The 16,275-nt window shown below is 44.8% G+C and overlaps 1 protein-coding gene across 1 annotated transcript in view; it reads left to right on the top strand.

The window, feature by feature from the left end:
* Positions 1-16,275, top strand: part of TTC13 (tetratricopeptide repeat domain 13) — a 119,605-nt gene that overhangs the window by 813 nt on the left and 102,517 nt on the right. The gene's annotated exons all lie outside the window — the stretch shown is intronic.

The raw sequence follows: 16,275 nt of genomic DNA, 5'->3' as shown, positions 1-16,275 counted from the left end.
TGGCATGGCTGGATAAATGCTTGACCACGGATCCATTAAAGATCCTCCTACTGTGATCTTGTAGTATAAAGAAATAAGGGACTTGGGACCACAGTTCTAGTGACCCCCGGTGATTATACGTCTGTTATCTATCCACTGAATAGATGACACATTATTTGTGGGAAAACACACTTTAATATATTATAGATACTTCTTAAGAACTCTTAGATCTGCACCTTGTTTTAAATGGGGAAATCCTGTCCTAATGATCGTCTGATCATTACAGATAAATATATACGAGAAGATCATATTGGTGAAGTCAGTAATCTTGGCATGCTGCGGCTTTACACAGTGCTTAAAGGGGTATTCTGCTAATTACACGCCATCTAAGAGCTGGATACTGTAGGTGATGGTTACTAGATCGGTGGGGGTCTGTCCTCCAGACTGGTGGTTCCATGTTCCTTGTTTGAATAAGGCTGTGGTTATTCATGCATACTGCTGCTGCTCCATTCAAAGTTTATGGCACTGATGTCCAAGTACAGAGGTTCACAACCTCTCAGTCCAGTCGACGACGTTTGTCACTACTGACCAAATCAAATTGGTGACATAGCCCCTACCTTCTGGTGTTTGAGTGGTGGATCCCTACAAATCTAGCCCTAATCTTCACCTATCCACTTTGGTATAACCAGAATACCCCTCTAAAGGTGTTGTCTTGACTTTTCTTAGATCAGTGGTTCTCAACTCCAGTCCTCAAGGCCCACCAACAGGCCATGTTTTCAGGATTTCCTTAGTATTGCACAGGTGATAGAATTATTGCCTGTGCAGGTGATGCAATTATCACCTGTGCAATACTAAGGAAATCCTGAAAACATGACTTGTTGGTGGGCCTTGAGGGCTGGAGTTGGGGAACCACTGTCTTAGATAGCTATGTATTTATCTATCAATCACCTTCTGGTTTCTGAGCTAGGTATTAGTGATTCTCACAACTGACAGGAATGTCCTGTAAATGATTACATGGGCTGACATTTAAAAGGACTCTATCTGCACAGAATGACTGTTCAAGTACTGGTGCTCGGTGCATCATGGTGTGGCCAAACATTTAAGGGCACCTATCGGGTCTCCCATACCCTTCAGCATTCACACATATATTACTAAATTCCCTGCCTAACAGGCCCTTTATAATGTTATTCACTTCAATCCATGTTTAAAAAAAAGTATTTATAACTTTTGTTTTTCTTATGCTAATTAGGCCTTTGACTTGTCAATGGGGCTGGGTTAGTTTCCATAGACTAGTCCTCCCTCTTTCCATGTTTCACACCCAAAGGCCTAGCTAAAGACCTAATTAGCATAAGTAAAACTTTAGCTAAGCTAAAAAAAAAATTGTGGAAAACCTCCTTTTAGGCTTTGTTCCTGTGTACCTCCCAAAGCAGAAATACCACAGTGATATTTGTGGTGGCATATACAGCTGTGGATATCATTGTGGGGCAGTGTGAAATTCGCACCTACATCTACAGCATAAATTGATATGCTGCAGATCTTAAACCAGTCAGTTTACTCTATGGATATATTTTTCAGCACATAGATGAGATTTCTTAAAATCTTATGCACTATGATGGCACTGTAAAACACAGCAGATAGCAGCAGATTTTCAGCAAGTAAATCAGCATTGGACAATCCGCCGTGTTTTCGCATTGTGGAGAAGTGAGCCTTACTCAGTTCCCTTGTTGTATATACTCATCACTAACTGATTGTTTGATGTGATCCCTTTTGTCTTTTACTCTTTCCCCCACCTGTTTTTATTCTTGTGGTTTTCAACACTTATTTTATTTTTGTGGTTACCGGTACCAATAGATTTCATAGTATTCTGCATCTCAGTTTACAGCTAAAAATGGGGGATTCATCACTGACTCCTAAGTGCTCTTTCACGCGTCCGTGTTTCCAGTACGTCTGGAGACAATTTCCACATATACCGGATACACTGACACACGCAGACCCATTCAAATCTATGGGTCTGTGCACATGTCAGTGTATTTCCACACACCGTGTGTCTGCGCTGACATGTCCGTTTTTTTGCAGATGCTTGGTCCGCAAAAGTGTCTCACGCTGAACACACACGCATGACATCCGTGTGACACAGACCAGCGCCTGGGAATCAGCACTACAGTTAGCACTGTTCCCAAGCACCGGGTGCTGAACACTGCCCTCATCATGGTTCCTGCCGGCGCTGTCATCAGCACCAGCAGGGACAGTGATGAGGGTAGTAGTAATCTTCTACCGCAGGGTCCACCTGTCCAGAGATATCTCCCGCTGTCATCCTCTGACCGCTGAAGCCGGAGTTCCAGGGAGAATGAGCCGCTCCAGAGCTGCACTAAGTGAGTGACAGGACACCGCTCCTGAGCTCAGCTCCGGGGCCCGCTAGCAGGAGCAGCTCATTCTCCCCGGCTCCTCGGCGTTAGCGGTCAGAGGATTACAGAGGGGGACCTCTCCGGACAGGTGGACACTGCGGGAGAAGACGACGACTACTACTACCCTCATCATTGTCCCTGCTGGTGCTGATCACAGCGCCGGCAGGTAACCATGATGAGGGCAGTGTTCAGCACCCGGTGCTTGGGAACAGCACCAATTGTAGCGCTGATTCCCAGGCGCCAGTACATGTGATCCTGATGCGGCATACAGTTGCCACATGTACATGTGACACACGGATTTCTCCGGTACCAGTTTTTCCAGTACTGAAAATATACAGATGTGTGAAACCGGCCTAAACCAGTAAAAAAACTAAAGTAAACTGTGTGACTTTAAGAGTGAGTATTAACAGGAGGGGCGTTACCAACTGTTGTCCGCCAGATTTACTATAACCTAAATTAATAGAAATTATAGTGAAAATCTATACCACCATGAGTGATATTCTGCCGGAGAACTGAGGCTTCTTGCACTTCTATGAGTCTGAGAACTGAGACTTCTCGCTTCTTTCACTATATTAGGGCATTTGTTGGGACAGGTCAGCAGGTAAACTGGAGGCAGACAGGTACAATCTGATACTATACATTTCCATATCTGACTGATGGCGGCCATGTATACAAGCAGATACACAGCAAACAGTGGTAGAGAGGAGGGAGTTCTCTCCTCGTGCACACAGTGGGCTCTGCTGTTTTCATTGTCAGGTGCTGTTGGCTAAATGGCAAAATATTTTTTGTACTATTTATGCTAAAGCCTCGCCATACACATTAGCTAGCGCTTGTCCGGCCAGAAGCTGTCTTGTCCAACTCTCCCATACACAGAAGTGCGCAGCTGAATGAACTCTCCGGTGTTCTCTATGAGAGAGCCATGACCAAACCTCTCTGCTAGTGACTTATCTCTTAGAGAACAAAAAAGGATCGTCAGTCCGAAATTAGACCTGCTGGATCCTTATCTCCACTGACATCTGTTAGTGGCCCCATATACACTGCTCAAAAAAATAAAGAACACATGCTAGATCTGAACGAATGAAATATTCTCATTGAATACTTTGTTCTGTACAAAGTTAAATGTGCTGACAACAAAATCACACAAAAATCATCAATGGAAATCAAATTTATTAAAAAATGGAGGCCTGGATTTGCAGTCATCCACTAAATTAAAGTGGAAAAACGCACTACAGGCTGATCCAACTTTAATGTAATGTCCTTCAAACAAGTCAAAATGAGGCTCAGTATTGTGTGTGGCCTCCACGTGCCTGTATGACCTCCCTACAACGTCTGGGCATGCTCCTGATGAGGTTGCGGATGGTCTCCTGTGGGATCTCCTCCCAGACCCGGACTAAAGCATCCGCCAACTCCTGGACAGTCTGTGGTGCAACGTGACGTTGGTGGATGGAGCGATACATGATGTGCTCTATCGGATTCAGGTCTGGGGAACGGGCGGGCCAGTCCATAGCTTCAATGCCTTCATATTGCAGGAACTACTGACACACTCCAGCCACATGAGGTCTGGCATTGTCCTGCATTAGGAGGAACCCAGGGCCAACCGCACCAGCATATGGTCTCACAAGGGGTCTGAGGATCTCATCTCGGTACCCAATTGCAGTCAGGCTACCTCTGGCGAGCACATGGACGGCTCTCCAAAGAAATGCCACCCCACACCATTACTGACCCACTGCTAAACCAATCATGCTGAAGGATATTGCAGGCAGCAGACCGCTCTCCACGGCGTCTCCAGACTCTCACGTCTGTCACATTTGCTCAGTGTGAAACTGCTTTCATCTGTGAAGAGCACAGGGCACCAGTGGCGACTTTGCCAATCCTGGTGTTCTATGGCAAATGCCAAGCGTCCTGCACGGTGTTGGGCTGTGAGCACAACCCCCATCTGTGGACGTTGGGCCCTCAGACCACCCTCATGGAGTTGGTTTCTAACCGTTTGTGCAGACACATGCACATTTGTGGCCTGCTGAAGGTCATTTTGCAGGGCTCTGGCAGTGCTCCTCCTGTTCCTCCTTGCACAAAGGAGGAGGTAACGGTCCTACTAGTGGGTTGTTGCCCTCCTATGGCTCCCTCCACATCTCCTGGTGTCTGTTCCATGCTCTGGGCACTGTGCTGACAGACACAGCTACACTTCTTGCCACAGCTCGCACTGATGTGCCATCCTGAATGAACTGCACTACCTGAGCAACTTCTGTGGGTTGTACTGACACCGCCTCATGGTACTGTACCTCTAGGGGTGCGAGCAATGGCAAAATGAAAAAGTGACCAAACAGCCAAAAAGGATGAGAACAGAGAAATGGTCTGCAGAACCACTCCTTTATAGGGGGTATCTTGCTAATTGCCTATCATTTCTACCACTTTTCTGTTCCATTTGCACAACAGCAGGAGAAATTGATTCACAATCAGTGTTGCTTAATAACTGAACAGGTAGATTTCACAGACGTGTTATTGACTTGGAGCAACATTGTGTTGTTTAAGTGTTCCCTTTATTTTTTTGAGCAGTGTACATTAGATTTTCGCCTGCACACTAGAATATCGATAGTCTAATGTACAGTGGGTGAAATAAGTATTGAACACGTCACCAATTTTCTAAGTAAATATATTTCTAAAGGTGCGATTGACATGAAATTCTCACCAGATGTCGGTAACAACCCATACAATCCACACAGGCAAAGAAGTCAAATCATAGATGTCCATAAATTAAGTTGTGTAATTATGAGAAATGACACATGGAAAAAAGTATTGAACATGCTTACTGAAATTGAATTCTTTGTACAAAAGCCTTTGTTAGTGATGACTAGTGATGAGCGAGCACTAAAATGCTCGGGTGCTCGATGCTTGGGTCGAGCACATTGGAATACTCGGGTGCTCGACCCGAGCAACGAGCCCAATGTAAGTCTATGGGAAACGCGAGCATTGTTCAGGTGGCTGCCCCGGCGGTCTGCAGAGGGCCTAAAAATTGCCCAAATCGATGGGAACAGTGCTGAAATGACATGGGGACAGCATGGGGAAGACCCCTGGAAGCATTTCTGACTCCCAGGTCACTTCTGTCAACAACGTTGTCAGAGGTATTGCGCCACTTTTACGGACTCACAATAAAACATACCAAAACGAAACCAAAATAGATTTTCCTGGGAAATATGTTAACCCTAGAACGCATACCTGGGGCCTCGCAGGCCCGCCCTGTTAATTGTTTTCTATTTTCTGCAAGATTTCTTTAGTTAGAATTTTGAAACTCTAGGTATTCCTCAGGTATATAGTTGTTTGTCCTTTCCAGTTGGTCATTTATTTATTATTTGCACACAGGCCTAAAAGGCCCCAGGTATGTGAAAGTGTAGATTTTTATGGTCATGCGTTCTAGGGTTAAGGAACATCCTTTCCAGGGTAATGACTTGTATATAAAGCAAAATAAATAACCAAAAACAAAAATGCTCCTCCACACCTTGGGCTATGTTCACACGTAGCGTTTTTGATGCGTTTTTTCACTTTTGCATTGCTTTCAACCGTGACAAATATATTCACCAAGAAGTGTAATTTTAACATTTTACAACCTTATCTGGCCATGTGGTGTGTGACACATCATCAGACACATCCTGTTTCATTTATGAAGGAGGGACTCTGAAAGTCACAAAGCCTATTTTTATAGGGCCATCAGGCGGCTTTTACTATTCTTAGAGAGCCATCAGCCGGCTATGTTTTATTGTTCTCATTACTAAAGAGTGGGTCTCCTATACTGTTATTGCGTATGCAGTGAGTGGCAGGGCTGCCCAAAATTTGGACGTACCCCAATACCACTTTGAAGAGACTTGAAGGAGGGCCTCATAAAAAAAAAAATATTCCCATTATTAGGAAGTGGGTCTCCCATAATGTTGGCCTATGCAGTGAATGCAAGGGCTGACAAAAATTGGGAGGCACTCCAATGCCCCTTGGAAGAGACGTGGAGGAAGGGCCTCACAATTTTTTTTTTTCCCATTAGAAAGGAGCTTGTCTCCTATACTTGTAATGCCCATGCACTAAGTGTATGGGCTGACAAACATTTACCCCTGGGGGGTATACAAGAACATACTGTATAAAAAAAATTTTTTTACGGGCATCATGAACACCCTTTAAAAAAATTGTGAGTGTTGTATCACGGACCACGGTCACCCTGGTGATATGGTGGTGAAGGAGGAGGACAATATCAAATAGCCAAAATCAGGAAGCGTATACCCATGTCTGGGTGTGAAAAGGTGCATGGAAATACACCTCCCAAGAAAAGACACTGGATTTGAGTTTGTTACGCTGGAATCACTCGGTGGTGTTGAGAAGACTGGAAGCATTATCCGCTATCCAACCAACAACCTTTTGACACTGCTCTGGGTTCAATAGTGGTGTACTGCGGTCCCCTAGGAATTGGGACAGGATGGTCGGGCGAGAAGATGTGGGTGTTTGTTGTGGCACAATTTCAGCTTGCCCACGGACTTGTCCTTGGCCTCTGCATGCACCATCACGTCCAGTTCCCTGTCCCTTGCCACGTGCCTTGCCCATTTTAAATGGAGGACAGTATCTTCCACGCTCACTACAAATGACTGAGTTTGGAGCGAACTTATATGTGATCCGTGTGATAGAGAAAACAGAGTTTTAAATACCTGGCCTGTAGGTAAGTAGTTTGAACAGCAAACTGCTGTGAATTGCTTCACTGACACACTGAAAGAAATTTTTAATGGAGGCCAGAAATGGCAGTATTTTCTGACAACGTATATGTGATCCGTGTGACGGAGAAAAGAGAGTTTTAAATAGCTGGATTTCTAGCGCTGTAATATGGAAAGGACTTCGCTGTATTCTGCAGTGCCAGCAAGCAAATGGTGCAGAAAAACAGTGTTCTCTGGATTGCTTTTTAAGCAAATAATGAGGATTAAGATCCAAAGAAAAGTATTCCTGGCCCCTGAGACCTGGGCGTTTTGTATAGAAATATCTAACAGCAGCAGAAGGCAGAACTGGAATGGAGCCTCTTGTGCTATATGCACTGCAGTCTGCTATATACACGGCCTGCCTATACACCCTGCCTGCCTGATATCTCTACAGATGGATTAGTCCTCAGAAGGACTGTTTGATAAGATGGATATGTGTAGTGTACTGTTTTTCTTCCTACACTACCTAATACACAAGCAAATCTCTCCCTGACGCAGCAGTACCTCTCCCTACTCTGCCTGATTCCGGAGTGACTGTGACCAGCACAGTGGCGCCAGGTCTGATATAGACCTAATGACGCTGTGCGGCCAGCCAATCACTGTAATGCCACAACCACCATGGCTGCGGCATTACAATGAGTGGCAGGCAATCCCTGCATGTTGATTGCAGGGAGGGGACCCGAGCATCCGCCCGAGCATCTCGCAAGTACTCGGCGAGCTCCGAGCATCGCGAGTAACGAGTACTTGCGAGTATGCTCGCTCATCACTAGTGATGACAGCTTTAAGATGCCTCCTGTATGGAGAAACTAGTCACATGCATTGCTCAGGTGTGATTTTGGACCATTCTTCCTCACAAACACTCTTCAAATCCTGAAGGTTCTGTGGTGCCCTTCTATGAATTTTGAGCTTTTAGTTTCTTCCATAAATTTTCTATTGGATTCAGGTCAGGTAACTGTCTGATCACTGTGGCAGCTTTATTTTGTTTCTCTGAAACCAATTGAGAGTTTTCTTGGCTGTGTGTTTGGGATCATTGTCTTATAGAATTGTCCACCCTCGCTTCATCTTCGCCATACTGGTAGATGGCAGCAGATTTTTTTCAAGAATGTCTTGGTACATTTGTCCATTCATCCTTCCTTCAATTAAATGAAGTTTTCCAGTGCTGTATGCTGAAAAATAGACCCCCACCATGGTTTTCCCACCTCCAAACTTCACTGTTGGTTTTGGGGATGATATGCAGTGGTTGACCTCCAAACATAATATGTATTGTGGCATCCAAACAGTTCAATTTTGGCTCATCTGACTAGACTGTAATCTCTCAGTATTTAACAGGCTTGTCTAAATGTTGAGCAAACTTTAACCACTCTTGAACATGCTTTTTGTTCAGCAATGGAGTCTTGCGTGGTGAGTGTGCATACAGGCTATAGAGGTTGAGTGCATTATTTATCATTTTCTTTGAAACAGTTGTACCAGCTGACTCCTTGTCTTTCTGTAGCTTTCCACAGGTGGTCATTGGCTCTTGGACAACTCTTCTGATAATTCTTTTCACTCCACTATCTGAAATCTTGCAGGGAGCACTTGGTCATGGCCGGTTTATGGTAAAATTATGTTCTTTCTGCTTCAGGATTATGTCCCCAGCAGGGCTCACTGGGGCGTGGTTAGGGGCGTGGCTACCGCAATGGTGGGAAATTTGAAAATGGGTGCCAAATGTCTATTTAAAAAATGGCCCCAGACAAAAAGCACCATGCATGGTAACCTCACTGTGATGGAGGAGGAAGATCAGAGAAAAAGTCCTGCAGAGGAGGCTTCCCCACCATGTTCGGTAGTTTCCATACAGGAGGGAGTAAGCAAATAAAGTCCCATCTTTTATTCTAATTCTATGCCCTTAAATATATTTTAGGGCAAGCCCAAGAAAGCCCTGGGGAAAACCAGAAGTAAAAAATGCGCACTGTGTAAAACTAAACTACTACCCTCATACGGCAAAAAATTATGTCAACCCTGTATAGAGAGAACAGTGGCTGAGGAGTCTTCTTCCCTAGTAAATAACCTGAAGACCATTGTGAAAACAGAGGTTAAAAACTCTATTAAAGGCTTAAAAAATAGTCACACTTATGCTGAAAGACTCGTTACTAGCTTAGACAAGGAGCCTGAAGACGGCGAGTTAGAGGTGTTCTACTTGGACATATCCTCCTCTTCTTCCTCATCCTCAGATGACAATGAAGGTCTCCCCTGTTTTCCGGCAGAGGATGCAGATAAACTTATTAAGGCAGTAAGGGTCACTATGAATATCGAAGAAGTTAAAGAACCCAGAACCGTACAAGATAGCGGGAAGAAAACAGAAATGTTTCCCGGTCCATAAAAATGTGTCTTCCCTAATTAGGAAAGAATGGAAGAAATTGGATAAGAGAGGCTTCATCTCAAAAGGGATCAAGCGAAAGTATGTCTTTGAAGCTGATATTTCAGAAAGCTGGGATAAGGCTCCTAAAATTGATGCAGCCATATCCCACGTCTCCCGCAAATCAGCATTACCCCTAGACAATTCTGGCCTATTAAAGGACCTTTTGGATAAAAAAGCGGAAAGCTTCCTTAGAAGGGCCTGGGAATCGGGTGCTGCGGCATTCAAGCTGAATATCGCCGCCCCCTTTACTGCAAGTCTTTGGTGTGGCTGGATCGATTGCACGACCAAATAAAGAATAAGTGTCCTCGGGACCAAATTTTGGCAAATTTCCCAACAATACAGAAAGGGGCAGATTTCTTAGCCGACGCATCAGTGGATGCGGCAAAGCTCACTGCTCGTTCTTGCACATCAACCAACTCTGCTCAGAGAGCACTCTGGTTAAAAAACTGGGCAGGGGACCTACAATCAAAGAACAAATTGTGTGGCATACCCTGTCAGGGCGAATTCCTTTTTAGACCAACACTAGACGATCTATTGGAGAAAGCAGCAGATGCCAAAAAAGACTTTCCCGTAAACCCCTTTCAGAGGAGACCCTTCCGGCCTTCAGGTAGAAGACAGTTCCCTACCTCAAAGGTCAGGAACACAAGATGGAAAGGGCAAAGAAAAGGAAAGGGATTCGGCTATGATACATCCCCAGCGGATTCCACTAAGAGAAAAAGAAGACAATGGCGCCAGGCCCCAGGTAGTTGGAAGATTAAAAACTTTTCTACCGTCCTGGGTAAAGATTTCAAGGAACAAGTGGATTTTAGACACCATAGCACAGGAGCTAAAACTAGAATTCAGCTCCCATCCGCCAGAAAGGTACCAGTCCACAAAAAAACAGTCTTTTGTAGCAAAACAGGCCTTGGAGCAGGAGGTATGCTTGTTAGTACAGAAGGGGGTCCTCACCCAGGTGCCAGTAGCAGAGCTAGGGAGAGAGTTCTACAGCACTCTTTTCTTAAGAGAAAAGCTGGATCACTTTTTTTTTTAATAACTATAGTGAACCTAAAAGGTCTAAATCAGTATCTAAAAGCCAAACATTTCAAAATGGAGACTATAGGATCAACATGGAAGCTTCTCTTCCCTAACTGTTACATGGCGGTATTAGATCTCCAGGACACATATTACTATGTGCCCATTTATCAGGAACATCAGAAATTCCTGAGCGTAATAGTGAGCATGCACGGGACCTGGCAGCATTTCAAGTTTCAAGCTCTTCTATTTGGACTGGCTATGGCCCCAAGGGTCTTTTCGAAGTAAATATCAGAAGTATCGGCCCATATCAGAGAAAAAGACGTACTGTTTATACCATACTTAGATGACTTTTTAATAGTGGGAAACACAAGATTAGACTGCAGCCAGGCAGTAGATCATGTGACCAGAGTCTTAGCATCCCTGGGATGGGTACTGAACACAAAAAAATCCAAGATGATCCCAGAACAGACTCGGGTCTTTCTGGGGATTATATTGGATGCGTACAAACAAAGATCTTTTCTTCCAGAAGAAAAGATAAACCAAATAATAAAGTTGGTATCTACGGTGATCAACAACCCAATAGTGACATTGAGGAGAGCCACGTAGATCCAGGGGTCCCTGTCATCGTGCTTCCCGGCGGTTGCATGGGCACGAGCACACTTCAGAACACTCCAGTGGGAGATTCTGGAGGCAGAGAAAAGGTACAAGGGACACCTAGATACCAAGATCTATGTCTCAGTAGTCACTCGGGAGTTCCTAGTTTGGTGGCTCCATCGAGAGAATCTCACAGGGAGTTCCCTGGGAGGTTGAAATCCCATCCGTCATTACCACAGACGCAAGTCCCCTCGGTTGGGGGGCTCATCTGGGGAACAAAGCCTTTCAGGGTCGATGGCCATGGGAGATGAGGGAGTCTTTATCAAATCTGAAAGAACTGAAGTCTGTCTGATTAGCATTAGTGGAAGCCCTTACAAGTCTGAAGAACCAACACGTAAAGGTTCTTTCAGACAACAGAACAGCGGTCTTCTATATAAACAAGCAAGAAGGAACAAGATCGAAAGCGTTAATGACGGAGGCACAAACTCCTAGCGATGGCAGAGGGAAATCTGTTGTCCCTATCGGCAGATTATTTAAAGGGAAAAGACAATATAAAAGCAGTTTATCTGAGTCTGCATCTGCTGGATCAGGACGAGTGGTCCCTAAACCAATCTATCTTCCAGAAGATAGAACGGTGGGGGCTGCCTCAGATGGCTCTTTTTGCATCCAGAGCCAACAGAAAAGTACAAAAATTTTTCTCCCTAGACCCAAGGGAATCCCCATATGGAGTGAATGCCTTGACCCAAGAGTGGACAAAGGAACTTGCATATGTGTTCCCACCGATATCGCTGATCCACAGTAATACTAACGAAGATCCGGTCAGATCAAGCAGAAGTAGTCCTGATCACACTCTTTTGGCCCAAAAGGAGATGGTTAAGACTTATGGCAGTGGGGGATCCGTGGGTCCTTGCGGAGATCCCAGACTTGCTATCCCAGGGCCCAGTGGGATGTCCAGAGTTAGGAAAATTTAATCTAGCGGCATGACGTTTGAGCGGCCGCTCCTGGAGTCAAAAGGTTTCTCCATAAATCTGATCTCTACCCTCATGGGAAGTAGGAAAAAGGTGACAACAAAAATTTATGCTAGGGTCTGGGAAAATGTTTTAGAATTTTCAGGAATAGATCCCTGTACAGAGAACCCTGTCCCATGGGTAAAAATCTTGGAATTTTTGCAGAAAGGGTTGGAGCTGTGATGATCAGTAAACACCCTGAAGGTACACATTTCAGCCCTGGGAGTCCTAGTTGACCAAAAGATTGCAGACAATCCCTGGGTGATAAGTCTTACAGTCAGTAAATAGATCCAAGGCAGTAGTTGGACCGCAAGTTCCACCATGGGACCTCAATTTGGTGCTAAACGCCCTAACCCCGTTTGAGCCATTTAAAAGAGGCTCAAATGAAAATATTGATATACAGTACAGACCAAAAGTTTGGACACACCTTCTCATTTAAAGATTTTGCTGTATTTTCATGACTTTGAAAATTGTACATTCACACTGAAGGCATCAAAACTATGAATTAACACATGTGGAATTATATACTTAACAAAAAAGTGTGAAACAACTGAAAATGTCTTATATTCTAGGTTCTTCAAAGTAGCCACCTTTTGCTTTGATGACTGCTTTGCACACTCTTGGCATTCTCTTGATGAGCTTCAAGAGGTAGTCAGCGGAAATGGTTTTCACTTCACAGGTGTGCCCTGTCAGGTTTAATAAGTGGGATTTCTTGCCTTATAAATGGGGTTGGGACCATCAGTTGTGTTGTGCAGAAGTCTGGTGGATACACAGCTGATAGTCCTACTGAATAGACTGTTAGCTGCTTTTTTTTGCCATAATACAAATTCTAAGTAAAGAAAAACGAGGGGCCATCATTACTTTAAGAAATGAAGTTCAGTCAGTGCAAAAAAATTGGGCAAACTTTGAAAGTGTCCCCAAGTGCAGTTGCAAAAACCATCAAGCGCTACAAAGAAACTGGCTCACATGAGGACCGCCCCAGGAAAGGAAGACCAAGAGTCACCTCTGCTTCTGAGGATAAGTTTATCCGAGTCACCAGCCTCATAAATCGCAGGTTAACAGCAGCTCAGATTAGAGACCAGGTCAATGCCACACACAGTTCTAGCAGCAGACACATCTCTTCAACAATTGTTAAGAGGAGACTTTGTGCAGCAGGCCTTCATGGTAAAATAGCTGCTAGGAAACCACTGCTAAGGACAGGCAACAAGCAGAAGAGACTTGTTTGGTCTAAAGACCACAAGGAATGGACATTAGAAAAGTGAAAATCTGTGCTTTGGTCTGAGGAGTCCAAATTTGAGATCTTTGGTTCCAACCACTGTGTCTTTGTGCAACGCAGAAAAGGTGAATGGATGGACTCTGCATGCCTGGTTCCCACCGTGAAGCATGGAGGAGGAGGTGTGATGGTGTGGGGGTGCTTTGCTGGTGACACTGTTGGGGATTTATTCAAAATTGTAGGCATACTGAACCAGCATGGCTACCACAGCAGCGGCATGCTATTCCATCCGGTTTGCGTTTAGTTGGACCATCATTTATTTTTCAACAGGACAATGACCCCAAACACACCTCCAGGCTGTGTAAGGGCTACTTGACCAAGGAGGAGAGTGATGGGGTGCTACGCCAGATGACCTGGCCTCCACAGTCACCAGACCTGAACCCAATCGAGATGGTTTGGGGTGAGCTGGACCGCAGAGTGAAGGCAAAAGGGCCAACAAGTGCTAAGCATCTCTGGGAACTCCTTCAAGATTGTTGGAAGACCATTTCCAGTTACTGCCTCTTGAAGCTCATGAAGAGAATGCCAAGAGTGTGCAAAGCAGTCATCAAAGCAAAAGGTGGCTACTTTGAAGAACCTAGAATATAAGACATATTTTCAGTTGTTTCACACTTTTTTGGTAAGTATATAATTCCTCATGTGTTAATTCATAGTTTTGATGCCTTCAGTGTGAATGTACAATTTTCATAGTCATGAAAATACAGAAAAATCTTTAAATGAGAAGTTGTGTCCAAACTTTTGGTCTGTACTGTATAAAACCATTTTATTAGTAGCTCTTACTTCAGCCAGAAGTTACAGGCTCTATCCTCTAACCCTCCATTTACTAACATTATATCTGATAGAATAATCCTAATACCAGATCCAGCCTTCCTTCCAAAGGTAGTCACAATTTTTCACAAATTCCAGGAAATTGTTCTTCCAGCCTTCTTCTGTGATAACCCCAAAAACGAAAAGGAGGCTAGGTTTCACGTTTTAGATGTTAAAAGATGTTTATTACAGTACCTGGAGAGCGCTTCTGCGTGGCGGAAGAATACCTCTCTTTGTTCCTTTCAAGGGCACAAACAAAGGCCAGGCGGCATCTAAGGGGACCCTGGCTAGATGGGTTAAATCCGCAATATCTCTAGCCTACTCTTCAGGCGGATACTCCATCCCTGAAAATTTGAAAACCCACTCTACTAGAGCGATATCCACCTCGTGGTCAGAGAGGGCAAATGCTACTCTTGACCAGATATGTAGAGCAGCAACCTTGTCTTCAGCGGTGGTCCCTCCCTAAAGATTCCTTTGTCATCTCTCGTACGGTGCTGTCGTGGGGATGGGAAAATAATTACTTACCGGTAATTTGATTTACCAGAACTCACGACTGCACCCTTCTTATTCCCTTCCCTACTATGGTTTTGGGTTCTTTCTAATACAATAAAAATCTTTTTTTATTTTTAATATATGCGCATATATCTGTGTGTTACTAACTGAACGGAGGCCTCTCATGCTCTGTAAACCACTGAAGCTGGAGGAGAGGCTCCGCCCTTTTAAATCTGTAGGTTTCCTGTTCTTGGGGGCGGATCCTCTCTCGTACGGTGCTGTCGTGGGTTTTGGAAAATCAAATTACCGGTAAGTAATTATCATTTTTACCCACTGTATATGGGGATCTTAGCAGTGCAGCGCATCGGTAACGTACCTCGTATTATCGTGGCTCATTCACTTTATCTCCCATTCAGGGATAGTTTATGGGGACATGTTGCCAGCCATGCAAAACCATTGATGTAGAATACAAATACTTTTGCAAGAAAAGTTAGCTATGGTCAGATATGTAAAAATAGCTCAGCAGGAGCAGCACCATGATTAAGCGGGTGCAGAGCCTCCCTGACAAAGACCAAACCATGCAGATATGACGTAACAAATAGAGGCAGCACACCAAGAAATGTGGTAAAAAAAAACTGTGGTTTATTAGCCCATGGCCCATAGCAACCACTCTATAGATAGACAGAAAAGATCCCATGCTACAAGGCAAAAATAGGAATGACCCAAGAGAATCCCAGGGAATACCCCAGCAGCTGGGTTGTTTCAACTGAGATAAAAGGATATGTGAGGAGGGCTGGATCTAATTAAAGACACTGCACTCCACTCACAATCCATAAAGGGTACAAATTACCTAGATAAACTGAGCATAAAGGGACTAATTCTAATAACCAAAAGTGGAAATTTGATAGTGTTTATCCCAAACAGCACTTGATATTCACAGGCGGTCTCCAACCCAAACACTAACCAGGCCTGATCCTGCTTAGCTTCCAAGATCGGGTGTGTTCAGGGTGATGTGGCTGTAGATAAAGCATATTATTGTATTTTTCGGACTAGAAGATGCACAACCCGCCCCCCTCCCCCAAATTTGGGAGGAAAATTAGGGTGAGTCTTATAGTCCGAATGTAGTAAGTAAGCCGGCGGCAGGAGTGGGGCGATGCTGTGGACCTGGGCTGGGAGGAGGGGGTTTCCCGGCAGTGCGAGGCAGGAGCCGTTGATCTTCCAGTGGTGGGCTTCAGGAAAATGTCGGCGGGGCAGGAGCTGATTCCCTGCTATGCACATTGATCTGGCGGCGGTGAATTTCAGGAAAATGGCGCAGATAGAGGCGCATGTGCAGATTGAGATCTTGGCTCAATGATGAGCTGAGATCTCAATCTGCGCATGCGCCACCTCTGGTGCCATTTTCCTAAAGCCCACCTCTGAGAGATCAGTGGCTCCTGCCTCCACCACAGAGACACCCCCTTCTCCCAGCTCAGGGCCGGCAACATTGTCCCACTCCTGCCACCGCCGGCTTCCTGCAGCGGCAACTCTGCCTCCTGTGACCCCCGCTGGCTCCCCCCGTAGTCTATTTTGGATTATAAGATGGACCTCCATT

This window comes from Phyllobates terribilis, unplaced genomic scaffold (assembly GCF_046119375.1).
Source record: "Phyllobates terribilis strain yellow unplaced genomic scaffold, ASM4611937v1 Scaffold_3__8_contigs__length_932513732, whole genome shotgun sequence".
Taxonomy (NCBI): domain Eukaryota; kingdom Metazoa; phylum Chordata; class Amphibia; order Anura; family Dendrobatidae; genus Phyllobates; species Phyllobates terribilis.
This window is presented reverse-complemented; position numbering and strand designations above follow the sequence as displayed.